This window comes from Puma concolor, chromosome B1 (genome assembly GCF_028749965.1).
Source record: "Puma concolor isolate L17-30 chromosome B1, mPumCon1.1.hap2, whole genome shotgun sequence".
Taxonomy (NCBI): Eukaryota; Metazoa; Chordata; class Mammalia; order Carnivora; family Felidae; genus Puma; species Puma concolor.
In genome coordinates, this window is record NC_141670.1 from 196,384,602 (window position 1) to 196,402,016 (window position 17,415).

Below are 17,415 nucleotides of genomic sequence, written 5' to 3' on the forward strand. Positions count from 1 at the left end.
TTGAGTAAGCCCCAGTCAGTAAACACCCCCAAACCTCATAGATGGACAGAGAGAGAACAGCTCAACACCAGCGCGAGCCAAAAGACTCATCTGTGGGAGAAGAAAAGCCTGAAGAAGTTCACTTCGATCGGGAGAGAGGGCTGTTTACTTACGTTGCTCGCAAGACCTTCCAACAGCTGGAGTCTTTGAATTCTAGTGCACGCAGATGTGGAGCTTTAACTCGAAATCCCCTTCCCTTTGGCAGCGAGGAGCCTGATAGCTCTGCGGGGCTGCAGATTGATAAGTAATTTCCTGATTGGTTTCAAAAACGTTCTCCCGGGCTTCGAGCAGTGGCTGGGAGAGAGGGAGCACGCAAGCCCCATGACGTGCAATGACGCTGTGGCCTGCACAGACCTCCTGTTTGATCGAGCTCGAAAGAAGTATCTGTCGACCTCACCAGCAAAAATAAGTAGCCTCCTCTATCTGTTGGCTCCCTCCCTGAATCATATCTGGGAACCAGCATGAAGAATCTGGACCATATTTTGTCTCAATATTTGTGATTGCTTTCTTACCAGCCACTTCAGAGAACATTCTCAGAGACCGTGCCCTCCGGTCCCTTCATTTCACAGTGGAAGGAAATGAAACCCAGGGTTTACAAGCCTTGACCAGGAGTGCACGGGGTATGAGTGGGAGGACTGGACCCCAAGAGCCTCCTGACTGTCACACCAGAGCTCTGTCCCCTATAGGGAGGTCGAGACAGACAAAGATTTGGCATCTGGCTCTTGATCTTTAGAAGGCTTGTCATGAATCTCAGTTCTCAGGGCTGCAAAGTGGGAGTCAGAATAACGGTTGTGTTTGTGTGGCCTCGCAGTATCGGGATCACTGAGGGAGAACTTCATCAAGGCGGAGACCAATTATATCCCACGATGGGATTTTGTCAGTAGGGCCCAATCTACATGCTTCTCTTGTCCCTTTCTGTTCTCATAGTCCATTCAGGGTTATTTTCTGTTCTGGAAGAAGCCATCCAACAAGCCATCTGACTTGTTGGGGCAGAGAATTTCCTTGGGTCAAGGAAGAAGACAGGACACGGAGAAAACTTTTGACCTTGGAAAACCAGGTCAAGATCAGATGCAAGGTAGAGCATGTTTGGACATTTGCCACAGAAAAGACACTGGGTCTGGAATCAGAAAATCAAGGCTTGGCTACTGCCTCTAACACTCATCAGCCAAGGGAACTTCATTGAAGCATTACAAACCACAATTTCCTCCCTGGAGACATAATCCCTGTCCTGCCGGGCTTGCCTCATTTTGCGGTGGGAAGATCAAATGCATTCTGCATGGAGGTCGTGCTTATCAACACTTGCAGGCTTTGAAATTGTGAGGAAGTATTTTCCAGCATCCGAATAGCATTTCACACAGAAAGCTCTGTTGATGGGATGATGCCACGTCCTCTATCCTGGGTTCTTGGACTTGTTTCCTTCTCCTTTTAAGGAGTATACTTTGCCTTTCTTTCCTTATTATGCCATCTCTTGGCGCTTGTATCCCCGGCCTGGCCACTACTGATCTTCTTTCTTTCTTAGAGTTTATGTGTCCTTCCATCTCTCATGCAACAGTAAGAATGAAAAGAAGGAGAAAATGTTTTCCTCAACCACACAGAAAACCATCTGTAGAGTTTTGACACATGTGAGGCTGTGTGCATCCTGGACACAGGATGTACTTGTACATCCAAGTATTCACGGCCAGACAGCAAATGGATCGAGACCAGCCTCACGGATGAAAATGCTCAAACCCCCAGTCCTGTTTAGTTATCCCATTCCCTTCCTTTGCCCTTTCATAAATTCATTCTTCGAATGTCATTGCAGTTAAGATTTGCACTCCATCATCTCTAAGAGCAGTTTTTGGGCCGCCATAACGAACTGCCATAGACAGGGAACTTAAGCAACAGAAATTAACTTTCTCATGGTTCTGGAGGCTGGAAGTCTGAGATGGGGTGTCAGCATGGTCAGGTTCTGGTGAGAGCCCTTTCCCTGGCTTGTGGACAGCTGCCTCTCACTGTATCCCCACATGATGGAGAGTGGGAGGGCTCTCCCTCCCTCCCTCCCTCTCCCCCTCTCTCCCTCTCTCCCTCTTCTTATAAGGCCACGGTCCATGTGGAGCAGGGCTCTGCCCCTATAGCTTACTTAACCTTAATTACCTCCTAAAGACTCTTATCTGCAAATACAGTCTCATTACCCTATATGTCAGGGCTTCAACCTACGAACTTTGAAGGGACGCAGTTGAGTCCAGAGCAGACCTGGAGAAAGTGAGAACATTAAGCTAACATTACGGAGCACTCACTGGGTATAAGGCCCCACTTGTTTCTTTTCTCATTGAATCCTCGTAACAATTTTCAGAGGCTGGTAGTGACTTTTCCAAGGTCACAAATCTAGTAAGTGGCAGTGTCCACATGTAAATTGTGATGACCAGCACCATGTTCTTTTCATGACACAATCTGCCTCCATCCCCTCTTTTCTCCTGGGCTCTGAGCCATGAAGCTCTATGTTTCTTTCCTGCTAACACTGAGCTCAGCTGCCTCACGTCAGGGAGGTGTTACCCGGTGAGAAGGGGAGGGGGTGAAGGGGAACTCTGTGGTTTTCTTTAGGGACTCCCCACTGAATTTAGGCTGACAGCTGTCGGGAGTCTGCCCAGAACGTTCTTTTTCTCTTCCTGCTTTCCTCCCAGACTCCTCTGTGTTGATAAATCCTTCTCATCAGTTTGAACTCAACTGGTGTCCTTACCTCAGGGAAGCTTTCTTTGACTTGCCCTGTACCTGCTCTAGCTCTCCCTTATACTCTCCTATCCTTCCCCTTCATTATTGTTTCCTTTTTGTACACCTTTACAAATGTTACTTCATAGCTATAGTAGTTGAGGAGTTGTATATTTTTAAGATAATTGCATAATGCTTGTCTTCCTCACTGGTTTGTAGGTTTCACTGTGGGCAGGGATGTCTGGTTCACTGAAATATCTCCAACCATTAGACCACTAATGTTAAGCCCTCTGTTATCACCAAATTCATTTTTCTCCTTGCTGTTTTGCACAAGGAAACTAGATTTGGCTCATCAAGAGTGAGGTTCTTGGAATAAGAAACAATAGCTGAACAATAGCCTGGGTGGCTCAGTCGGTTAAGCGTCCGACTTTGGCTCAGGTCATGATCTCACGGTTCGTGAGTTCAAGCCCTGCGTCGGGCTCTGTGCTGATGGCTCAGAGCCTGGAGCCTGTTTCGGATTCTGTGTCTCCCTCTCTCTCTGATCCTCCCCTGTTCATGCTCTGTCTCTCTCTGTCTCAAAAATAAATAAACGTTAAAAAAATTTAAAAAAAAAAAAGAAACAATAGCTGGGGAACAGACCTTGGGTCACACCTGCCAGCCTTCTGGTCAACCCTCGGATTCCTGTAAGGGCAGCACAGCCTGGCCCTCTGCACGGTGGGGGCTGCCTATTCATACTGCTCTAGCCTCGGTCTCTTTCAGGAAAGAGACGAAAGAGAGATCCCGATGCAACAAGGTATGAGGCGGTATAGGACTTGCCAAGCAGGAATTTGTACCAGGAAAGACATTCTCAGCAATAGAAGCCACATGTGCAAAGATATGGAAAGACAACGTGCTATGTTAGAGAATTACAAGGAAGACGCTTTTGTCAGTGTGTTGCAAGGAAATGTGATAACATTAGTGAAAGTTCCAGATAGGTATTAAGTGTTTTCATTATTATCTGTTTCTCATCTGTGTTTGGTGGGCCAATGACAGAGTCCATGTGAAATTGTTTTATAAACTGTAAAAATGTTATAAAAATTTGCTTATTAGAAATTCTTTTGGATGAAGATAGCTTGGCAGAGAGACCGAGAAACTATGCTGGGAAATGAAATTATTTATGAATTTTCTTCATTCACAAACTTAAAAATTTGACTAATTTCCTTCTTCAAATCCCCTTTTCAAAGACTAGATTATAAATTTCTAGTATTTATTAAACGTCAGTGAGCTGGGATACAGGTTTTTAACTCAGCATTATCCCTGGATCTTTCTACTCTCTTATATTTCAGGGACTCGACACCTGAAACTAAATTTCCTCAGAACTTTTCCAGTCAGTTTCCCTGCTTAGAACCAGCCAATGAGGGCACCACAGGGATGTCAAAGGCAGAAATGAATGAGGGGACACCCTTTGGTGGCAGTCGCAGTCAGAGTGAGGACACTCAAATGATGCAGGAGCTTCTGAGTGAGATCCTGGAATCACATAGTCTAGTGTGGTTTTCCAGCAACCCTGCACTTCTGAGTTTCCAGAAAAACATCATGGTCTCTTCTCCAAATATTGGTTCCACAGCCTTTTTTTTTTTTAATTTAGAAATAATGGCATACTCTTAGGAGGTTGCAAAAAAAAAAGTTGCATAAAAACCATATAAAACAAAAACTAGCTCCCCTCAATAATGACATCTTTTATCACTGTAATATATCAAAACTAGAAGTTGGCATCAGTACAACACTATTAAGTAGATTGTAGAACATATTCAGATTTCACTAGTTTTGCATGGTTCATTTGTATGTTGTAAAGTTCAGTGCAATTTAATTTTATGCGTAGATTCTCTACAGTTCTTTTGATGGTTGTTTAAGGCTTTGATTTCTCATGTTCAATCCCTACCTAGAGTGATTTTTATTTTTCTGATTCCTGACTGATATGAATGCTAATCTTCTGGTGTCATTACACACTTGAAGCCTTACAGTCAAGCTTTGATTCTTACATTCCATTATGTTCATTCATTTATTCAATTAACATATGACTCAGTGATTTTTTTTTCTGTCTGCTCTTTTACCCATTGTCTTTGTCCATGGCATTGTCACAATACATTCAAATTATTGCAACATATTTTTAGCTATTTCTTGGGCTTTAGTTGCTACATTCTCAAGATCATCCTTACCATAGTGTATCCAAGAATGCAATACTAGTTTAATCATTCCTAAATAGTGGTAAAATAATTTATATGTGATAAGACAAGAAACAAAAAATAAGAGGTACAGGAATTGGATTAGAAGAAGCAAATGTATCATTATTGAAAGATACCACAGTTGCATACCCAAACAATGCATGCAAATTTTAAAAGCCTATTAGAAAGAATATACATTCAATATGGTTGCCAGACAAAAAATAAACACATGAAAAATAACCTAAACACTAAAAATAATCAGAGGCTAGAATGTTAAAAAAAAATCAGCTAAAATCCTTGTTAACAGCAAAATGATGTTGGTTTTTCTTTAGAGGAAGGGCATCCTATCCTCTCCCTAACTCTGGGCTTTTTTTCTCACTTGGGCCCTTAATAGGCTCAACTTGTGTGGACAGATTCACAAAATCTTGTTTTCCCTTCTTGATTATTCAAGCCACAAGTGATAAAAACCTGGTCTGGGGGAAACCAGTTTAGAAACAAAGATGATGATGTGTCCTTTGTCCCTTCCTAGCTATGACACATTTCCTCCCAAAAGTGTCTCTTCTGCACTACAGGACTATGCAAATCTCTCTCTTCACTAATGGACTAAGAAAAGAATCTTAGCTAACATTCGTTATGTGCTAAAATTGTTCCTCAATTTTTACAACCAATTAATCCTTACAACTATATGAATAGAAAATTGAAATTAATCCCAAATTTCAAGGCTACCAGAAGGTAGAACCAAGCTGAGAACCAGGTGGTGAGTCTCCCAGGCTTTACTCAATGCATCCATAGTATAGTGCTTTTCTTCTGAGTGACAATACTATTCTTCCCACAAAGGGTATTCATGAGCCCTAATAAGCTGCATTGGCTGCATTGGGTGCATTGGCTTAGTCTATCTAATTAAAAAGTAAATTTGCAGCAAGATGTTAGGTAAATAAATGGCACAGGTGGTACCATGCAATGACAAAAATTATGACAATAATGTGAGTACTAATATGTGAAAAACCCACATTTCGTGGAAGTCCTAAGTCAATGACCTTGACTTGTGGGTGGAACCTTGCTATAAGGGAGCATTTGGATTTGTCTCCAAAGTGTAGTTATTTCTTTAGAACTGCAGCACTTCAATGAGGGCAACAAAATTCTCATCATTCTCTGAAGTATAATTCAGAAGAATGTTTTCCCCACGGATAGCTCTCCTTTGAAGATGAGAAATTGCTTTCTTTCCAATTTTATTCTAAGATTTTGATTGAAAACACTCAAATGCAAGCCTGGCTTCAAAGCATAGTTTGTAACCAGGAAGGATTTCCTGGTTTACATTGCTTAATTAATGATAATATTGATTCAAAGGAAGAAAGAGCTCCCAAATCTTAGCAATTTCCATTGGTAGTAGATGTAACCTCTATGTAAACACTTAAACCAAAATGTCCCTTGAAGGAACTCAATCTCAAATTCTTCCAGTCTCCCAATTCCTCATTTCACAACCATCACTGTCTTTTCTGCTCCCCATCCTAATTATTTCATTTTTCATGCTCAACATCGTGACTGTGCTTTCTCAGCAAACTCCTGGTAATCACCCATATGTTGCTCGTCTTAATCAGCAATGATCTTTCCACTTATTTGGGGCATTATCTGGGATAAATGAATGTACGGTGGCCAGTTTATCTCAGTCAAACAACGCATAAGAGCTCCTTTGAAGATTTGAAACATAATCTAAGCCATATGCAATTTGAAAGGTCAACATGTCACCAGAAAAGAAAGTAAAAGAGAAAGAGGAAAATAAGAGAGGGAAGGAAGGAAGGTCAGTAGGAAGGCAAGAAGGAAGGAAAGAAAGGCGGGGGGGGGGGGTAGAAAAAAAGGGAGAAAGAAAGACACAATGAAAGGAAAACAAAGAAGGCAGAGGGGGAAGAAAAGCAAAGGGGCAGATCCTACAACTCTAGATCAAACAGGCATGATAAGCATTTTTCCCATAAGACCAGCTGCTGTTTTGGATGTACCATACTACATCATTCTTCTACAGATGCAGCACCTTATAAGCTCACTTACTAAGAGTTCAAATGCAGCTAACATTTACACTTACAAGTGCCATGTTTGGACAGGGTGACCAGCTATCTTGGTTTGCCTGGGACTTAGGGGGTTCCCCAGATGTGGGACTTTCAGTGTAAAACCCGATAGTCCAGACAAACTAAGATGGTTTGCTTGGGGCTAAGGAGTTTTCCAGGGCATGAGGCTTACAGTGTTAAACCAGAAAAGTCCTGGGCAAATTGAAAAAAGTTGGTCACTGTGTCTTTGGGTGAAACCTTATCTTTGGGTAAATATTACCTCTCATGTCCTTTGGATATTGTGTAGAAAATGCTTTAGCTAATTTCGGTGCATCTGTTAAGTGTTGCACACAATGTAATGGATATCTCTTTTTCCCTGCCTACCTGGTGCCCCAATATTCTTTGGTTAACTCCTTCCTTATCTTATGTGGTTCTAATTGGGCTAGCACTACCTCCCCTGGAGTGAAAAAGTTAACTAGGCTGGGTCAAGCATGGCAAGCCACCTGAAACATCTGAAAACAATGACTGGTAGAGGTGAGAGTGTAACTGAAGAGAGACAGCCCTTGGGAGAGAAAAGTCCCTTTTGCTTCTCCTAAAGACTATCATTGGCGATCCTGTCCACCGTGTATAACAAAGTCAACAGACACAGAAGAAAGTGGGATGGGAGAGAAAGAAGGAGAGAGGAAGAGAAGGAGAGAGAGAAGGAGAGTGAGAAGAAGAGGGAGAGAGGGAGAGAGAGGGAGAGAAGGGGGGAGAGAGAGAGAGAGAGAGAGAGAGAGAAGGGGATCCAAAGCATCATCTGAACCCCTGGATTGTGCCATGCATGAAGCCAACCCTGTTTCTAAACTGACCAAATACATAAGCTAATGTATTCCCTTTTTTCTTAAGCTGTCTTGAGTAGGGTGTCTGTCACATGAAACAAAGGCGTTGTGACTAGCAGACATATATGGGCTTGGTCTTCTTTTCTGAACTCAGTCCCGCGAGACAGTAGAACCGTATGAAACTGCTAACATTCCACTTCTGTTGACTGCAAATATGGCGGGATCACTTGGTTCAACTAAGTATTATTTCCCCCATTTTACAGATGAGGAAAAAAAACCCACCTCAGTGGTGATAAGTAGTGTGCCTAATGTTGTACATTTATTAGATAAGAGACCTGGAAATCAGATCCAGGTCGGTTTGATTCCAAGGTACACAAATACATTTCCAGTTCTTCATGCTTCTTGAAAAATAAAAAGCAATCTCTTGAGAGCTATCCTTTGCTATTTGACAAATGCCTTGAAAAGTACTAAATTGTGACTCACACCCTACGTATGAACTTATATATGGTGCCAAACACCTGCTTATTGCTCCCCAAATCCCTGTGTCACTGGCTGTTTCATGAAAAGAAGTCAAATACACGAGAATGCCAAACGAGATGGAAAACCCCATTGTACCCTGGTGTGTATTTACATTTTAGCAGGGATAAAGCTCCAGGCGATCATATGTCAGATTTCTAAATTTACTCCAGCTTTGGTTTTCACTGACAATCAAGAGATGCAATTTTTGCCTCTACGAAAGAGAAATCCTTTACCCGTTCTACTCTGTACAGAGAGATTGTTTAATTTGTTTCCCATAACTCAAACCTAACACCCTGAAAACGCGGCTGTGTCAGCGAGATAAGCATTCAGAGTGTTTTCTTAATCTCTGGCATCTCATGTGCTTGCCCAGTGATGCAGCAGAATGGTGCTTGCCCAGAAAACATTTCTTTTCCCCGTTGATAATCTATATATGCTCTAAAAACCTCAGTATGATTTGGGGAAGTTTGTGTGTCATTTTTTTTTTAGCCTTTATTATGTGTGAAATTATTATAATTCAAGACTGCCCATTGATTGTAATGAATGCTAGAAAAACAATGTGTCTTCTTACTGTGTGGATACTATTTTGTAGTAAATCCCGTTGGTATTATCTACTGATCATTTCTTTTCCACGAATTCCCTTCCCCCTGTAGAGGAATCTAATAATCAGTTATTGCAGCTATAATACTACTCCCAAATCTCAGTGGTTTGTAACAACAAAAAACATTGATTTTTTTTTCTCGCTCATGGCAGGTTATGAAACACGCCCAAGACCATGCAACTGGTAATTGATGAAGCCTAGATTCATTCGTTCAATGGATATCACTGAGTCCCTACACGAAGAGACTGATAAGGCACCAAGCCAAAGACTGTTTATGCCTTAGCTGATGAAATGAAAAGTAAAAACAGTGTCATCACAGTTCTGGAGAGTCAATCAAAAAGAGAGAACATATCAAGTAGGAAAGATTTGACGTGATCTAATAGAGTCAGCAATGCTATGTTTGCCAAAGGTTGGGGTATATGGGTGCACAGGCCAGAACGGTAGCCATAGTTAGATCATAATAAGATTAATTAGACAATGCAAATATAAAGGCATTCCAAGTGAAAGCTGGCACTGCATCTCTAATTTCAACGGAGAGAGAGGACAGAGAGAAGTGAAACATTTGAAACCATTTTTGAGTGTCTACTCAGTGCCAGGCATTGTTACATGAGAAAAATTCACATAGCAATCTTCTGAGAACAGTGCCTCTCATTTCACACTTTATATCTCTGTGGATATCATTTTCTGTATGTCTAAGGCAAGGATAGTGTTACTTGTTTTTAAAAAAAATTTTAATGTTTATTCATTTTTGAGAAGAGAGAGAGAGAGAGAGAGAGAGAGAGCAAGTGGGGGAGGGGCAGAGAGAGAGGGAGGCACAGAACCTGAAGCAGGCTCCAGCGATGTGGGGCTAGAATCCACGAACCATGAGGTCATGATGTGAGTCGAAGTTGGATGCTTAACCAACTGAGCCATCCAGGTACCCCAAGGATAGTGTTCTTTCTTTCTTTTTAAATTTTTTTTAATGTTTCTTTATTTTTGAGAGAGAGATAGAGAGTGTGAGCAGGGGAAGGGCAGAGAGAGGGAGAATCCAAAGCAGGCTCCAGGCTCTGAGCTGTCAGCACAGAGCCTGAAATGGGGCTCGAACCCACGAACTGTGAGATCATGACCTGACCTGAGGTCGGACGCTTAACTGGCTGAGCCACCCAGGCTCGCCTAGGGTAATTTCTTTCTTAGCTTTGTCTTAGTTTGTGCCTGACACACTGCAGGCCCTCAGTGAATGGTAGTTGTCTTGAAAGTCTCTGTTAGTTACTTCCCAATGTCTATACTAACAGATTTCTTGTTTGAGGAGGCAATATGACCACGTAATGCCCCCCTTCCCAGACTCTCTGTGGCTAGGGAAGGCCATGTGGCACCCCCAGTCGGGGCCAGAATATGTGAGCAGAGATTGATGAAAGAGGTTGCTGGGAAAGCCTCTTGAAGGAAAAAGACAGCTGGTGTCACCTGTTCAGTTCTTGTTCTTTGTATTTTGCCATTCACCAAGAATGCAGTCATGACATTAATATAGACATCTTGTGATCATGGCAAACACAGTCACATATCAGAACATAAGAGGAGAAAGGAACCTGGGTCTGATGACATTGAAGCCATCATATGAACCCTTGACTGCGTAGCTCCAAACTAACTTCATTGTAGATGAGAGACATAACCCCCGTTGGGCCGGATCACAGAAGCTGGGTTTCTGTTGCATGAGGTCAAGCACATTCCCTAACTGATACAGCTCTACACCACATTTCCATCATCTTCTCAATCTGAAATACTTTCAGATTTGTGTATAATGCCTCATTGTTGCAAAAGATTTGGCTTCTTTCTGAACAAACTTTCTGGAATCGTTCATTTTTTCTTTCTAGATGAGGCATTGTTTGGCCACAGTATAACACAATGCTGCCCGAAAGAAAACACCAATTAAACATGTCTTTTTGTTTTTTTAAACCAACCATCTAGCACACAGCCATGATAGCCTGCAGAAACAACTCCGACCTAGCCACGAGACTGCCCAGTTCGAGCTTGCCAAGCCGTAGCAACATCAGAGAAAACAGAAAAATCAAAAGCGTCACCTAAATAAAGGACATCCAGTGGAAGAGATACAGCACAGAATTAATGAGGTTTTCACTCTTGAATCCTGTAACTCTAGCAGTGGAGTTTGGTAGGAAAAAAGCACAGAATGGTAGGGCAGAGAATCCAGGTTCAAATCCTTATGGAGTCGTTGATCAGTTGCATAATTTGGGGCAAGTCTTTCCGTTTGTTGAAGCTTTCATTCCCCAGCATGCAGAATTATGACAACAGCAGCAGCAGCAATAGCAACAACAGTAATAATACAACCTACTTAGAGAGTTGATAGGAGGAGTAAGTAAGGTGACGTACGTATAGGACCTGTAAACATCAAAATGTCACACAGGCTTTCATCGCTATTGAGAGGTGAAAAGATATGGCAAGTGTGGAAACGGAGATGCCGAGGGATATATGGACTGTAAACGGTCTCTTGAAGGTTAGCGGTGAAGGTCTTTTATGGGTGTGATTAAGTGTTTCTTGCACACATCAGTACCAATCATTAATGGCGGAGGGAAAATGAGGGAAGAAAACTAGCATTTTGGGGAACTAATTATGATCCTTCGGTGTTTTACACATATGACCTTTAATTCACTGGAGACGTGCGTGAATTTCCCTCCACAAATCCTCTGAGGACAGAGCTTTTACGTTTTTGTGAGTGAGTTGCCCGGATGCAAAACTGGTGGGGTGGTATGACCTGGGCACTGAGATCAGGAATGTGGACTCAGGTAGTGCACGTGTGGGCCCAGGGCCAGGCTTCAGGGAGGGGTCTGGGATCTGAAGTTTGCTTGGTGGTCACTCACAGAGGAAAAGATGGGAGTCTTCCTAATCCGAGGTTCAGGAGACTTAGCCCTATTTGTCAAGAGGGGAAGAAGAGAAAGGAATTTTCTAGCCACTGAAGACGTCACTCAGCTTCTCATACACACACCTGTTAGGGGACAGTGAGTGCAAACGTTTTGCTGTATGGCCTGCACTGTGCTAAACATGCCCGATTATAAACTCACTCGTCTTCACGACAAGCCTACAAGGTAGGTACCGTGGTTATCCCCACTTTGCAGACGAGTAAATTTAGGAATACAGTGGTTAAATGACTCGCTCAAAGTCACCCAGTTGGATTGGAATTGAGACAGCCCTGTCCTGGAGCCCTAGGTTGCGATGATGCTGTTTCACCCGTCGAGGGGGAGAAATAAGGCAGAACATATGTCAAACAGCTGGGCTGTAAATCTTGAAGGCTCAGCTCCTCAAGAAACTCAAAAGAGTTCATGTGTTTTTTCATGAAAGAAACTCTGACCAACTGCTGTCTTCATTTTTTCAGTGAATTAAAATGGAGCCACCTACTCATATGTAGCTGTGTCTCTCCTCATTCTAGTGCGAGATTTAGGGATTTGGGAAGACATCTGGAATTTATTTATGCCATTTGGATTTTGAAACTCAATATTAAATTCTTATAATGAAACAGACAAAATAGTCAAAGTAGACCATATTAGTGAAATCTGACTACATAGGGCATATGTTTGCAAACTGGGCTTTAATGTCTGGCTAAAATATTGCTCCAAATACCCTGGATCATTCTTCTCAGAAGGTAAAAACACATTTCTGGAATCATTTTGACTTTCTGTCTATATGACAATGGAAAGAACTAGATTTCATGGCTTTTTCTCTCCCTCAGATAAGGTCATAAACAGTCTAAGTGTTTGCCTATGCTGACATTAAATATGGCGCAGAGATAGTTAGAAAAATATCACCTTGACTTGTCCCAGTTTTTCATTTGGATCGTGGGGAGACACCATGGGTTCCAGAGGCAGGCAGCCTGGACTGGTTTTACCATTCATGAGTAGTATAATTTTGGACAATCTCCCCAAACCAGTTTTGAAACCTAGAGGATGTCTCAAACGGAAGGTGTAAGGTGGAAAAGAGTCTTAACAAATCGGGTGAATTTTAGATGGTTCATATTGGCCAAAGTGGAATATGTTGTGTGTGCGGCTTGTTAGGGGATGAACCCCAAGAGTTGAGATCATAAAAGGCCCCATGTCGCAAGCCAGGGTGGTCGGACTTTTTCCTGAAAGCAATAGGGAACCCCAGAGTTGTTTTAATTTTAATCTTTTTATACACTAATCAGAGCTGCTTTCCTTTATTATGAATGTCATAGCTTATTGTAGAAAAAATAGATAAGGAAGGAGGGAAACACTTGAAATTAAACCTTCAAGAGCCTGTGTTAACCTCTAGGGAGTGTTTTTCTTTACCCCTGGGAATGTAGATGAATGCTTTAATAAAAATGTAATCAAACCGTGCCCACTCTTTTATAATCTTCTTTACTATTACGATTAGATAAATACCTGTGTGAGTCTATGTAGATTTGCTCAGTGTCTCCTTCATGGCTAAGTAGTATTTAGTGGCTATATGGATGTACCCTAATTTCTTTATTTTTTTTTTTTAATTTTTTTTTCAACGTTTATTTATTTTTGGGATAGAGAGAGACAGAGCATGAACGGGGGAGGGGCAGAGAGAGAGGGAGACACAGAATCGGAAACAGGCTCCAGGCTCTGAGCCATCAGCCCAGAGCCCGACGCGGGGCTCGAACTCACGGACCGTGAGATCGTGACCTGGCTGAAGTCGGACGCTTAACCGACTGCGCCACCCAGGCGCCCCCTAATTTCTTTAATGTTGTTTTATTCTTGGGTGTTTAGATTGTTTCCACATGGTGGGATTGTAAATCACCTGTAATAAACATCCTCATGAGTAAATCTCAGTATTTCCTTAGAATGAATTTTAAGACATAGAAGGATATGCTTATGTTAAGGAATTCGGTATACATTGCCAAATTACCCCCCAGTAAGGTTGTTTAAGTTAACTGTCCTTTAGGCAGAATTCGAGGCTACTCATTTTATTCTAGCGCCTAAGTAAGTGGGTGATAGCGGTTTATTGCTGACAGATTAGAGCATGTTGCAAGAAAATCACAAAGACAGCGGAAATGAGGAAATTATGAAGGATGAGGGTGTCTAACATGGGAAATCGCTGTCTTGGAAGACGGAACTGGTAGAGTCTTCAAATATTTGAGAGACCACTGCGTGGAAGGAGGGCTGGCCTTATTCTGAGCAGTTCCCAATGACAGAACTAGGATCAATTCAGAAAAATTCCAGAAAGAGAGTCTGATTCAATAGGAAGAAGATTTTCTATCATTTAATGCTAAAATGTGCAAGAGGCTGTTGTAGTATCTTGGAAAGCTGTCTCAGGCATAATTCCATTTTGGGCCTCTGCCCTTTCTAGAAAAAAAAAAAATCCGACTTCACAATGAAACTTTTGTTTTTGTTTTTGGACAACCATCGTGTCCTCTGGGCTACATTCTTGTGGGTCTTAGATATACACTGAGTTGGTAGGAATTGACCAGAGATCTGGTAGGCTAACTTGAAGTGTAAATGTTACGTCTCGTATGTAAGTGTGTGAATGGAGTTTTAGATACGGTCTCAGGCTTTGTGTTGGTAAATTCGCCTACTTGCTGAAATTTATTGGTGACTGCAAATCAATACTCAACGATGCTTTCATGGTCATTTGCAGATATGCACAGAGCAGCAAAGATTTGAGTGCCTTGGTGGGCGTGTTTCCAGCTGGGGTCAAACAAGGCGATGTATTACCTTCCTCTTTTAGTCCCTCATGCTATAAACAAGTATCCTTTCAGCTGTCTGTTTAGTGCCACATTTTGGACACTTTTAGGTTTTTCTGTTTTGTTTTGTTTTGTTTTGTTTTGTTTTGTTTTGTTTGGTGGTGATTTTGCTGTTCAAATGGGCCCCAAACATAAAAGTTCCTTCTCACGTTCCTAAGCACAAGAGGGCTGTGAGATGCCTTATGGAGAAAGTAAGATAAGCTTCATTCAGTCATGAGTTACGGTGCTGCTGGCCATGGGTTCAACATTAATGAACCAACAATATGCATTAAATAAAGTGCCTTTAAACAGAAACACATGTAAAACAAAGTTGTATATTGATCTACTGGTGAAAACACTGTGACTAGAAGCTGGCAAGACCCTACCCCTGTGTTTTCCCCAGGAGCAGGGGTTCAGGACTTGCTAATTCAGTCTTTGGAATGACTTTGCATAGAACGTAACTACTGCAAATTGCAATAATTGACTGTATGTGTTTTATTTTGACTTTTTTTAAAAGTTTATATTTATTTTGAGAGACACAGAGACAGCGTGAATGAGGGAGGGGCAGAGAGAGGGAGAGAGAGAGAATCCCAAGCAGGCTCTGCACTGACCATGAAGAGCCCAATGTGGGGCTTGAACCCACAAACCATAAGGTCATGACCTGAACTGAAACCAAGAGTTGGATGCTTAACTGACTGAGCCATCCAGGCACCCCTCGACTGTATGTGTTTTAAAAGACTGATGGATTATTTTTTTAAGTGTTTCTTTATTTATTTTGGGGGGGGGCAAGAGGCAGAGAGAGAGGGACAGAGGATCCTAAGCAGGCTCTGGGCTGACAGCAGCGAGAGCCCAATGCGGGGCTTGAACTCATGAACTGGGAGATCATGACCTGAGCCTAAGTAAGAAGCTCAACCGACTAAGCCACCCAGGCTCCCCAATCTGCTGTTTTGTCTGGGGTTTAACTGATGATGTGAATCAGCTGCTATTATTTCAAAATCAGAAAGTAAATCGAGTGGTCCCCAGGGCTGCCTTCTTTGGGTGGGGCAGTAGATTCTAATTTCTCAGGTATTCACAGGGTTGCAACATTCATTCGATCTGCCTGGCCCCACAGGTATTTATTTAGGACCCGGCTCACTGCTGTGTTAGCTCCTTCCTTCTGCTATGATGCCGTCACTTACATTCCTTAATCTCATCCTCATGTGTTTATTGCTATTCTGCAGCTGAATGAATTTGCCCAAGGTCTTCTGGCAAAGCGGACTTAAATATTCAATCCTAGCTTTCCAGCCCCTTTCCCCACTCAGTCTTCCTGAATTTTTACAACCTGTAAACAGCACGGACCCATCCCCTGCCCCAAAGCGAGGCCTCGCCTGGATATTCCTAATGCATCAGTCTCTGGACGTTGCTCCGATAAAAGCAAGAATCTAGCAGCGTCGTGCCTGCATACGTGAGCTGGGGTGGAGTGAGGAAGCAGTGTCTCTGTAGGACACGGTCCTCTAAGTATTAACAAAGTTCAAGTGAGCTCTTCGCATTCTGACGTTTTTGCTTTGGGGCCCGTACTTTAAATTTGGGTCCTTGAGCGTTGGGAAAAATTCTTTAGGAGACAACAACATTTTTCCCCCCCAAATTCTTTAGGAGACAAGCTTATCTTGTCTTCCTGCTTTCTAAGGTCAACATGAGTGTATGGGGCCTCCTCCATTAGCGGGTGGGGCTGGAAGAGTTCCTGGAATTCCTGCACTGTCAGGACGACATGGCCATATCAAAGGCCACAGGGTTGAGCCCATTCGATAGGAGTCCATAAGGATGTCTTCTTCCAGAATAGGACACGGCAGAACCCAAACGCCATGCAGAGCCTTGGCCTTGAGAGTGTCATGGAATCCTTCTGAGGAAAGTTCTCCCTCTGGCCTCTCCACTTTCCGTCCCTCTTCACACCAGGGCCAGGCTAATCCTAAAATTCTGCATCCCACATGCCCCCCTCACTCAAAAGCCTCCGATGGGTTCCCCAGTTCGTTGAGAACAAAGTCAGCATTAACTCTCCTGTATTGAGTTTTTCCTGGTTTAACCCCATCCAAATCTTATCCAACTTTTATCTCACTACTTTCCTTCCAGAACATTTTTTCTCTGATCTGTGTAGGGCTCCTTGGCCTTCCCCATGGATTCCATATGCAAGCCTTTTCTGCCGTTTTTCCACTGGACACGTGGGTCCCATCATTCCTTCAAGACCCTGTCCAGCCTCCTCTCCTTTGCAGTTTGGGACTTCTGAGCCTCATTTTCCCCAGTTGGAAGGTGGGTTTTGATGAGGGTTAAGTGCACACAACCAGCCTTCCACAAAACAGCTGTGGAGGAGGAGGGGCTCATGGTGCTTCTTCAAGGAGATCCACAAATACTGGGATGTACCTCGACTGAAGCTTTGGACACACAAAACATGAGCTTCTGATTTCCAAGGATTAGAATTGATACAGGACCTATAGATTCATTATATAATATGTGTGTGTATTCACTCTCCCTCTCTCTCTCTCTCTCTCTCTACACACACACACACACACACACACACACACACACACACATATATAAAGTCACCATATATATATATATACCCCATATATATCCACTATATGTATATATATATATATATATATATATATATATATATGAATCTTAGAAGATGAATATATATGAGTATATATATACACATATATATTCATCTTCTAAGATTCATACATTTGCTGGTTCAAACACATTTTGGACAAATAGTAGTTTCATTCTGGAGCTCATAACTCAGCTTCTTTTTCTTCTTGGTAAATGGGAATAATACTAACTGAGGGGGTGA

At 42.4% G+C, this 17,415-nt stretch overlaps 1 protein-coding gene across 3 annotated transcripts in view; it reads right to left on the reverse strand.

The window, feature by feature from the left end:
* C1QTNF7 (C1q and TNF related 7) overlaps positions 1-17,415 on the reverse strand; it is a 107,944-nt gene that overhangs the window by 74,779 nt on the left and 15,750 nt on the right. Inside the window, exon 1 of one of the 3 annotated variants that reach the window (XM_086705417.1) lies at positions 153-3,086. The exons of the other annotated variants lie outside the window; for them this stretch is intronic. The gene's annotated coding sequence lies outside the window, so the exon portion shown is untranslated. Of the gene's footprint in view, positions 1-152; positions 3,087-17,415 lie in introns of those variants that run through there. 3 annotated transcript variants of the gene reach the window in all.